The sequence below is a fragment of the Egretta garzetta genome, unplaced genomic scaffold (assembly GCF_000687185.1).
Source record: "Egretta garzetta isolate BGI_Z169 unplaced genomic scaffold, ASM68718v1 scaffold1532, whole genome shotgun sequence".
NCBI classification, from domain to species: Eukaryota; Metazoa; Chordata; class Aves; order Pelecaniformes; family Ardeidae; genus Egretta; species Egretta garzetta.
This window is the reverse complement of record NW_009258931.1, coordinates 25,052-36,872: the sequence shown is the minus strand read 5'-3', so window position 1 is coordinate 36,872 and position 11,821 is coordinate 25,052.

Here is an 11,821-nt window from a genome sequence, read left to right as displayed (position 1 = left end):
CCTACACCAGTTCTAGTGTAGATTATCCTGGGTGGTATCAGTTCAGCCGCCTGCCTTGGAGCTTCACTTTCCCCATCTGTCAAACTGGGAGATGATTAGGTTCCACCATGAGGTGGATGTTTGGGGCACACCATTTGGGACAGCCCCTGTCTAGAGCTCTAGTAGGAGCGATAATGTGCGTATGTATGCGTGATGGATTTGGTCTACTTGTATGTGGGGCTCTGAGTATTTGTGCATCTATTCATGGCTGGGTGGGATAAGGGTCTGCAGGTCTAGAATGAGGCATCTTAACCTGAACTGAAAAGGAGCTTGGGTTTGGAACAGAACAGGGGTATTTTACATCTCTGATGGACGTTGGTGTTGTGCACAATGAGGCGCTTTTAGGTACTTGGATGTTAATATAAGTTTAAGTGCAGAATCCAGCTGGCTTTGAATGGCAAGAAGAGAGAAACCAGGATAAGAGATCTGAGATTTGGTTGCTCTTGGCAATTCCCTGGGTCTGCTGGTCCTGTCCTTTACCCTCCCTTCCAAGTTACTCATGGTTCACACAGGGCTGTAACTCAGGCTGTCTTTGCACAGTCGGTCAGGCTGACCTGACATGCACAGAGATGTGTATGTTTCCAGGAACCAACAAAAGAAAGATTTTTTTTTTGTTGTTTGCTTCAGGTGCAGACAAGGAGAAGGGCAGAGGTAAGCTCATGGCCTCAAAAAACTCAGCTATTTCAAAGCTTTTGTGAGGACTAGTGACCTTCTTTTATGACAAATGCATCAAACCGGTGAGGATTACTGTAGAATAGACAACACTATATCCACCGTGGGGAAATTCTAGTAATTTCAGATATTCGGGGAGCATGGCCCTGCCAGGAAGGAGTCGATGCCCTGGCACAACCCTAAATGTGCACGTGGCACTGAGGGCCGGGGCTGGTCAGCTCTGCCAAGGCAACATGTTCCTTATAGGAGCAGTCCCTGTGGTGCCACCACTGCTGAAGCCAAGAGGTCAGTTTTTCTATTTATCATGTCAACATTTCCATGTTTGTGTGAGGGTTATTGGGCTGAACTGAAAGGAGCTGAGAGGTTGACTTTAGCCAGCCCGTTAAGGCAGATGGACTTTGTGCTGGTTTATAGAACCAATCCAGCAGGATAGTCAGAAGCCAGAACAGGCCCCCAGTGGCGTAATTCCCATCTGCAAGGGATGAGTTGGATAGGTAGAAGATGCCTTCTAGCCCTGCTTACTCTGTGGCTGTAACCATAGCCTTCAAATTTTGGTCACTGGTGAAGTGCTATAGTTGCACACCTGTTGCTGGGGGCTAGGTCAAGCAGAAGGCTGCAGTGTGCCGTTATCTACTTTGCGTTGAGATCAAGTGGACAGGGCTCAGCGGACAGCAATGTCCCTTCTAGAAGGGCTGATGTGTGTCATGGGGAATGGTGGTAAAGCTGCAAAGCAAGCACGGAGCTTGGGTCAGCAGCAAAGGATCTTCAGCATCCTCTTCACGGCAGGCGTCCAAAGAGACCAACCTTTCCCTGCTTGGCAAGTAACAGTATATTCTGTGGGTCCCTCTATCCCAGGGGATCTGGGCACACAGTGTGGCAGCAGGCGTTGACATGAAGGACAGGGAAAGCTTTAAATAGGGTATTTTGTGGGCAGTGTCAGGAGGCAAGAGAGGGCACATGAAAGGAGATGGAATCAGAAGCAGAAAGGCTGCGTGGCATATGCACTTGGAGGGGAACTTGGGCTGGATCCCTGGTGTGATGGGAGGTGGTGGGAGAATTCATAGCTCAGTATGGTTTCACTGGTGAGACGGCAGGTATGCAGCGCACAACCTTCTAGGTCTATCTGTGGGCTGGGTGGGAGGGGAAGAAGGGCCAATCTGAGCTGACAGGGATGCCTTGGCTCAGGAGAAATGTTAGCTCCAGCTAGCATGACGGAGCAGATTGATAACAGGGAAAGTTTGGGAAGGAAAAGGTAATTCTTAGCTTTCTTCTGGCCAGGCTGAACTTGAAATTATTCCCCTTATAGGAGAAGATAGCAGGCTGCGTTAGCTGAACAGGAAAAGTTGAGTCATTGGTACATGTCTGGTTACTTATGAGTAACTTCAGTAACGGAAGAGTGGCTCACAGCCATTTGTGCAGTAGTAGTAAGCCCCAAAACAGCTCCCCATGGGACTGTCTCAGAGAGGGGAGCTGTGAAAAGGAAGCTGAAAGAGAAGTTGGAGGTGGTCCCTAGAAAGCTTTCGGGGGAAAACTCCAGCACTTGTTCATGTGCTACTTAGGTAGCTTTCAGTCATATTTGCGTGGGCACAGAGAAGCTCATGAGCTTTTTAACTCAACGTACAATACCAGAGACTTCATTAATGTTTCCTATTTAACACTTCCACTTGAGTTCTAGGACTGCAGGTTTTCCTCTGGCAGCCGTAGACATGGTAGAGGCTCAAGGACAGCTCTTTGCCCTTAATTCCCCTAGCTCATTGTGCTAATTCTGCTCTGCTAATCACCTTAGAGTCAATTTAAGATGCCTCATGCCAATGGACATGTATGTCACTCCCGGTTGAAAGACACCTTTGCTCTTTCTGCATTGGAATGGCAGCTGAGGTGGGGAGAGGTGACTTGTCCATTGCCTTTGGTGACCTTCCCCTTCACCAGGCCACCAGCTGAATGCCAGCTGGCAAAACCGATAAGGAATGAAGCACTAATCCAATGTTCAGACGGACTGACTGCAGCACAGTGGGTTTGACAAATAACGCTTTGGTGGGAATTGCAGCAGTGTCTAATGGTCCCATGAGCGGATGACAAGAGTGCTTTTGGGCAGGTGAATTGTTGGGATCGCCCAAAAAACCTGATAGCTCTGGCTTGTGTCAAGCCTAAACGCTGTTCTACACTAGGAATGCTAGCAGAGGGGAGGTGAGGACCAAATCTTGTTCATCTAGTGCTGAAATTATATGCACGTGCCTGAGAGAAGACCTCGCGTTCAGTCACCAGTTTAGGTTGTCTTTGCAGCCCCCCATCCTCTTGACCAGACCGTTGCATATCCATGGGCTTAGTTATACTTCACTCCTGCTTTGCAAAGGGATTCCTGGTGTGATAATTAATTTAGGCACATCAGACGCTGTTTAAAATCCTCAGTGACTCAGTGAAGATTTGAGAGTTTCCCTATGGCTCACAGTGCTCCTATTGTTTTGGCTTGAGCCAGTTCTACTGGGTCCGTGGTTGAGTGATGGGATAAAACATCCCTCCTTTGCAGCCAATTGTTCTTTCATTCCACATGGAGTGCAAACATCACAGGACATTTGCAGAGAGGGAAGAAAACTCTGGAGGTCATTTAGTCCTACTCCCTTCTCATAGCTGGGCCACATTTGAGTTAGGTCAGGCCGGTCGATGCCTTATCCAACTGAGCTTTGAAAAGCCAGAAGCGATTCTGCTGTTGTCAGCAGTACTGTCACAAGCTTCTCTTCATCATGCTGGTTTTAAAAGCCTGGCTTTACACATTCAAAACGCACAAATATCTTAAACCCTCTTACTGCAGCACACGTGCTACCATGCTGTGACTTGTCACTGTCTTAACAACACTGTGTCTGCGAGAGCCTTCCTGAAACGTAGGTACATTTACAAAATATTTCAATAAAGACCTTGAAAATTGTCCCTGTCTGCTTAGAGGTGGTTACAGAGACATTGCAGAAAGGAAATTGCTTCTTAACACCCCACCCCCCCCCGCCCTGTTCTGTGTGTGATTCATGCGCGCATCGCAGAGCAGATGGATGCAACATCTCTTTGCTTTTTATTCATGGATTTTCCAGTCATGCAGAGAGAAATGTTCATAGAGTCATAGAACGGTTTGGGTTGGAAGGGGCCTTTAAAGATCATTCAGCTCCTGATTCATCCAAGGTGAGAGACAGAATCTCATGCTGCAACATTCAAGCCTAGGCATTAGGCAAATGGTTGATTTTTTTGCAGGGATGCAAAAAGAGTCATGCTGCTGGAATGCTGCGATGAACACTGTTCTTTTAAAGCCATCCTGATGATGCCTTGCCCTCTAGGGATGTTGGCTTGCATTTCAGTCGCATACCTTTACCGAATCAGATGTTTAATTTTAGCATTTTGTGAGCTTCAGCGTGATCGGGAGACAAGGATGAGCAAGGGACTGGAATTGGTATCGGCAGCAGCACTCTCATTGATGTTCACCCTTTCTTTCCCACCCTCCCAGGTGATGGTGAAGAATGGGCTTTGCTGCTCAGGTCCATCTGGTGCCATGAGTATGGCCTAAAGATCTGTTGGCTTGTAAAGGGCAATGATTTCAGCTCGGTCTGATTTATCTGGAGATGCTTATAGGACCAGGCAGAAGGAGGAACTGGTCCCAGCTGAGAAACCAACAGGATCTTCTGAGGATTCAGAAACCAAATTTTCAGGTTTTATCAGGCATCTGTAAGCAAGGATTATTTATTTTTTTTAAATATAGTTTTTCTGGACTAATTCTAATGGTAATATCATCAGTTTAATTACTCTGCTAAGCATGTTCTGCTGTCCCAGCTGACGCTTTTACACCTCAGTGAGCAGCGACTCCCAAAATTCCTCGCAGATCTCTTCACCAGAGGTGCTTTCCTGGTCCAGGCTGTTGTTTGGCATAGAAGGGACTGAAACAATTTCAGAAGCTGCTATGTAGGCTTCTGTAGAAGGGCACTGAAATGGCATGTACAAGGGCTGACACAAAACCTATGAAGCCTCCCAGGGAAGTTGATTTGGGCTGGACCCAAAGGCTGTCAGGGGTTCTGTGTAATTAGACCCATGCACGTGGGCTCTGGCTTTGTGCTGGTCGCTACGAAAATAAAGGAAAAAGCACAGAAGAAAAAATGCAATATGGTTCCTATGTTTTATATAAACTGGTTCACTGCTTAATGAAACAGGGTGCAGACCTGAGTGCGAGATAATTGCAGTCAGTTAAATTAGAATTTAAACCAGAATTTGGTAAGGGAACCAGCCACACCCATTTCAACTCGGATGTGTGCAGTCACAAGCAATTAGCATGATTAATCTTCTCATTCTCATATACAAATTCAGCACCTAATTGTGCTAAGTTGGATGCCTCAGGCAAGGGTGGTGCTTCTATGTGAAGATCCTTCTCATTGACCCCACTCATTTCCTGAGAGTCTTGAATTTCTTCTGAGCTTCCCTTGGCTTCTTTGGCTTGACCCAAGTCACCTGTGCTTGAGATTCAAACAGTCGTTTGGGGTAGCTCTGTTACGAAAACCTAGGGTATTTAAGAAAGCAGTTATCAATCTTGCCAGTGGAGCTCCTCCTATTTGCAACCAAGCAGCATCCTCCACAGGGGTTAGGTAGCACCTTTATATATAACACAGCTTGCTGACTTGGGTGGAGTCCCCAAGTACACGTACAGACTAAGAATCATAAAATGTTTTGGGTTGGAAGGGACCTTTAGAGGTCACCTAGTCCAACCCCCCTGCAGTGAGCAGGGACACCTTTAGAGCAGGTTGCTCAGAGCCCCGTCCAACCTGGCCTTGAATGTTTCCAGGGAAAGAACAGGGTCTTTGTCTCAGGATCAGCACTATATGTAGTTCTGGAGCAGGCTATCGTCATTTGCATTAGCATCTTGAGTACCAGATATCCTTATCTTTTGGTAGCTGGTTAATTCTGATCACGAAAGGCAACACAAGTTATTGTGAGCTCCTGCAAGTGTTTCTCCAACAAAACTGGGCTTCTCACCAGACTTTGGGAAGGGGAGGCACATGTTGTCTCATTCTGCCGCAGGCTGATGAACAGTTTGTCTCCCTGGGTTGCTAGGAAAGGCATTTCAATACAGAGCAAAGCTGTAATCCAGGACTTGTTCAGCAACGAGAGAAGGCTTTGAATCTAACGCCTGATTGACAGGGAGTCCATTCCCTCACTGAGTCTAGAAAAAACATTGACTAGAGGTAAAAAGTTGGCACATCTTAATTTTATGGTTCAATTTTATGTATCTGTCAACACACAGACTCATTACCACGAAAGTCAATTTATCATCAATAAACCACACTCCACAACCCATAATCATCAAACCTGCACCACGATATTTCAGGAAACAACCTGAACTTTCCCTATACATCATGAGTTGGCCTGCATATCAGAAAACAGGATCCCAGATACTGGAATTTTTCCGTGTTTCATCTTGCTGATCACAGCCAGGTGTTTGTGGCTTGGTTTTGCTGGAATGCATTTGAGTATTTGTTTCCCTTGCTGACAGGTTTTCAGCCTCTCTTCCCACTTCCAGGAATTAAGTTTACCATTCAGCACCAGTAATTCTAACACTGGTTCTTACCACAGGGCTGAATATTATTCTGTGGGGAGCTGGAAAGAAACCTCATTTCAAAAAAATGCACCATTGGATAGTGTGCTGCTCAGAGATTTCTGTGTTTGCTAATATAACTGATACGCTATAGTAATAACTGGACCGACTTTGGTCATTTTGCATTATATTTATAGGGAAAAGAGAAGTATATGGTAAATATATTGAAGCTGGTCTTCTGGATTTGTGAACTTTTGGACTGCTATTGCTTTATTTTCCTATAAACCCACCTCAAAATGGATGTTTTCTCTATATCTTTATTCAGGACTACAGAAGACTGTTTTTAAATTAAACCTTTTCTATGACGCAGATTCTCAGCTTTAGTACACTGCTGTTGCTCAGAGGAACAAGGTGAATTTAGATTCCTGGACCAGTCCATAATCCATGTGGAAAAGATTCCTTTGTAGAAAAGAGAAATCACCTACACGGCAACCTCAGTAGCATATTTATATTCAGACTCAGTGAATTTCTCACTCTGAAATCGGAAATAATCCAGAATGTGAACTCAGAACTATCAGGTCCTTGTTCCCCTTCGAGCCATGTTGCATTGGGATGCTCAGGGGTTCGAGCCATGTTGCGTTGGGATGCTTGGAGGTTGGAGACACATTGCATTGGGATGTTCAGGGGTTTAAGCCACGTAGCATTGGGATGCTTGGAGGTTGGAGCCACATTGTGTTGGGATGCTCGCACATTCGAGCCATGTTGCATTGGGATGCTCAGAGGTTCTGGGAAAAGTTGCACTCCTAGGGAAGAAAGCCAGGCGATATATCAATCTGTAACAGTTTATTTTTGTGGTAAGAGCGTGTCTGGGCTCCCTCTGTTTGTATTAGGGGAATGTGTTTATTCTAGGATCAAATAAAAGTCCTAATAATGGGACAAGGCAGGGTCATTTTCTGGCTTGAATTTTATGACTTCTCATAGAGTACTTTCTGTGCAGAATGAGTTTACCTATGAAGCAATTAATGTGTGCTCTGGAAAACTGTAGTATTGATTTAAGATAAGCATACACCAACCTTCCCCAACTATCATTTTGTCGCCTAACCTAGGACAGCCTATGCACTTCCTACCCCCAGCCTCTGAATCATTGTGTGCTCCTCTTTCTGGTGGTACAGTTCCAACGGGTTTATTTGCAAGAACTCAGTCTCACAATTCTGTTAAAGCCTCTGGGCTGACCTGGAGCCTCCTGATGATCTTGACCTAAAGCCAAACGAAGCATTGGATCAAGCTGTTGGTTAGAAAAGCTGCTGCAAGCTGCTTACCACACCTCTGGGTAAGCCATGAATGGGCAGAAAATTGAGGTCTGGACAAATTGTAAGAAGCTTTTATGAGAGTTTTCACATCAGTTTTGTTGTCAGATGCCTACCCGAATGGCTGGGCAAATCTTTTTACAGGAAGATCTTCCTTTTCTTGGTGTTTGTTCCCAAACATGCTCAAAAGATGAGGATAAGCAGCACCACTGTTCCTGGGCTTGGTGAAGGCTGATCAAGAAATCTGTCTACCTATACCATAAAAATCAATGCTATAAAAATAATGGCACTAATTTCACCCTGTGGAGTGAAAAAAGGACCTTCCACAATCACTCACTAACGGCTCCTCTATAAAAAAACATAGGAAAAACAAGGGAAGCAAATCTGATCCCAAATCATTTTCCTACAGTTTGCTTCCACAGCATTCTTACAGTTCTTGGTCTGGGATCTGATTTTGGACTGGTAAGAACAGCAATTGCAAGACTAAAGCTGAAATTCAGACTTGAATCACCCTTTATGCCAAATCCTCCCCTGACCCTTTAAAAATTCTGAGTTGGAACGTATGTTCTTGATCTCAGTGCCAGACCTGGATGGTGGCATTCACACCCTAGGAATGTCCTAGGTGGCTTAATTGGCTTCTCTGTGCTACCTGCTAGTGGATTTGTAGTGCAGAATGTGCTCCAAGAGGCAGCAGATTCTTTGAGCACTGCAGGGACTCTGGATGTGACTGAAAAAAAAACCACATAAGGCATTTTATGATCAACAAATAGTTATGATTTTATTGAGCAGTAGAATACACCAGAAAAAAAATGTTATTTCTGAGTTAGTGATTTTTTTTATTTTTTTTTTAAGAATGAAATAATCAGGAGCTGTTGTGTAAGGAATGTGGTTTTGATGTTTTAACAACGCCTAGAAAACATTTGTAATGTTTTCTGTTAGCAAGGCTTTCTTAGGAAAGCAATCTACTTAGAAGAGGCCATGGCTAGGACATGGCAGCTTGTTACAGAAAGAAAAGGACGTCTTTGAAAATCCAGCCAGTGTGATCAGCCCATCACAGGGAGCAATGGTGCCTGGAGATATGTCCTGACTGAGGCTCTTGCTGGGGTGCTGAGCCTCCCAAGCCCTGTTTCAGTAAGCAGTTGGGATCTTAGACCCCTCAGATCTGTGCTTAAAGGAAAAAATATCAGTGTTTAAATCCCCTAATTGCTATTGTGCCTCGGCCTGGAAACATGGGGCTAGATTTCACATTTGTTCACAAAGCTGGCACAGACCCACGGCCTTCAGTGGAGTTAATTTTTGTTGCTGAAGGTCTAGGCTATGGCTTGAACCTCATCTGGCCAGTGTGCAGAAGCACGTGCTTTGCAGGGGACCGAAAGGCACCACTGAAGGGCGCTGTCTGTGTTACCCCTGTACTGTCCCCGCTCTTGGAGCTGGGGAAGGGTGAGCTCAGTGCAAGATCCAGCTCACCACGAGATGTCTCGTGATGTTGCCAGCCTCTGCCATCTCCTTTGAGCCTGTGCTCTGCCCTTTCTCTCCTCCCGTCTCCAGCATAAGCTGTTGTCCAGGCAGATACTAGCGATGAATGGGAGAATATGGGATGCCTGATTTCCAGTTGCTTTTTCTTCTCTCTCCACCCCCTTGCTATTTTTCCCTTCCAGTCTGTTGTGCATCCCTCCCCAGCCGGTTCCCTTCCCATATTTCTGCCATCTCTGTACTTCTCCCCAAACACATGCCCATCTCTCTCCGGTCCAGAGGCTTCTCTTGCCTTTGCTGCACTTGCTTCAGTTAATGCTTCAGACTGCCTTTGACCATCCTGGTCCTCCAATTCCTGCTCCAGTCCCTGCTAACAAGCGACTGAAGAGAAGCCAAGCCAGTCCTTTCCTCCCTATTATTTTATTATCTGCCCTGAAACAAACTCCACGTTTCCAACTCGTGGCCTCTCTCCATTGCCAAGTGCTCCTGTAGCCAGTGATGTTGTTTAGCTGGGTTAAATAAACCCTGGCAGGCTCCCAGAATGTTTTACAGATTTTTTTTTGTGTGTTTGTGTGTGTTTGTGTCTCATTACAGCGCAACTGAATGACTTCTATCAAAAGAGAAAGCGTAGAAGATTTCACCTCATTATTTTCAGAGAAACCAGTTAGTTATGGTCCTCAGAAAGCTGGGCGAAACTGTACTTAAATGTCTGTGTTTGAACCATTTTGATGGTTAATTGCAACCGGCGAAGGGACGCTCATCTGTGACTGATGGCTGCATTTTGCCCAGGTTGGAGACAAAGCCAAGCAAGGTCATGCAAGCTTTATATCCACCTAAGTTTGCAGTTTTACTGAAACTTCTGGAACATCTCCTGTAAACCTGATTATGCTTTGGTGCTACTTAACATTATAACAATGCAGATTGCTCCAGACTTCCCGGGCTCTTTGTCAGGGATCTGTTTGACTTGCTCCGGTTAAAGGATGGAGAACTTACACATCAAGGCACATACAGACAGGCTGGAATTCCAGGATAGAGGGCTGGGATTTTTTGGAGGGAGGGGAAGAAACTATATGAGCCAGAGAGGCTTTGCCTGAAAAAGTAACCAGCATCTTACATTTTCAGCAGACAAACTTTTTGCACGTGTAAGTTCAATGAATAAGAAAAATACACGGCTTGTTACAAAGGGTCAGTGACCTGTTCTGCACGGAACGGACCTTTTTCTCTTGCAAGAGCAAGGGCAATGCATGACACTTGGCAATCAGTTCTGACCGTAACATTGCACAGTTTTTATTTCTGGATTTGAGCAACTGAACATTTTTCATAAAAAGGGAATTTTTCAAGAGTCTGAAAGAGGCAAGTAGCTGGGGAAGAGTTAATATCAAGACCTCCCCTGTCCCCCCCTTTCTTCCCTTTGGTGTCATGTGCTAAGGTCTTCGGGAAAAAAATAATTGCCCATTTGCCTAAGAGCTGGTCTTTCCTCCTGCAGATCATTGCAGCATGGTTGCTCTCCTCGAACGTTTCAAGTTCTTTCAGCCATCATTGGTAGTAGCTGCTGTATCCTGTTAGGCCAGGCTGTTGTGTTGGTGATACTTTGGGTTTTTAGCGGAAAAAATAGGCCTTCCCATAGACTGGTGAGTGGCAAGCAGGAAAGCCAAGCTGCTAGAGCAGGACTGTTTACCTAGGCTGAGCTACCAGCTCTCTGCAGTTTCTCTAGGTCTTAAAAGGCAACACTTTCCCAAGATGAAAGGTAAGAGAGAGAAGAGGGTACAGCACTAAGGAGGAAGAGGCATCTGTATTGAGAAAATATTTGCTCTGGAAACAAGAACTGGAGGGGTAAAAAAATATGAACTGTCAGAAAAATAAGCTGAATGTTTAAAAGATTGCGCTGCTGGTGCTACTGTGTGCTTGTGGTCATCCTTGTTGGAGCAGAGACAGTGAGATACATTCACAGAGTCAGAAAGAGATGCGCATATTAAGGCAGTCTTAATGACGTTAGCCACAATTCCAGGCTAGCTCATTGCTACCTGTCTGGGAAATTACAGCATCCAGAAGGACGTTATTGTTTATGCTATTAGAAGTCAACTATAAAATTTGCTCAAAGTCTGTTTGAGCTTCAGACACCCCAGAGACAGTAGCTTGTCATCCTAAACATTCGTAGTGCTGCTCAGGTATTGCTAGCTTAGGGGTGGGCAAGAACCCCAAAATAAGCCATGTACAAACCTCAAGTGTTATTAGCTAGATACAGTTGCAGTCCTGCCTATGAATTTCCCGTCTGTAAGCAAAGAAATAATCTCATCTTATTCTTCAAAGAGTGGGGTGGGAATACATGGGGGGCGGGGTTTAAGTGGCAGGCCACAGTCCTGGAGTTGTCCTTGCTGATTTTGTGGGACTCTGCTGGCATTCATGGATTTAATAGAGAGGATCCAGTTTCAGAGCCGAGCACACTAACGAGGCGTGCGAAGTCATTGCCTAATAACTTGAGTATCCCTTGTGGGTGTTTTGGGTGAGCAACGAGACAGCTGTTGGAACGGGAGACTGCTTTTGAAACCACGGCCTTTTATCAAAAACTAAAGGGTGTGTCTCTCCTGTTGAATTACAGCTAAACCTAAAGCCCTTGAATTATTTGGGGTCAGGTTGGCTGTTAGAGAAGCGCCTGGAAGATGTTCAACCATATCTTCTTGGTAAGCAGTTCAGAGATTTTGGTAATTGGGTGTTGGGCAGAAAATAGAGTTTTAGACAACTTGTAAGAGGGTTCTGCAGAAGGTTTCTT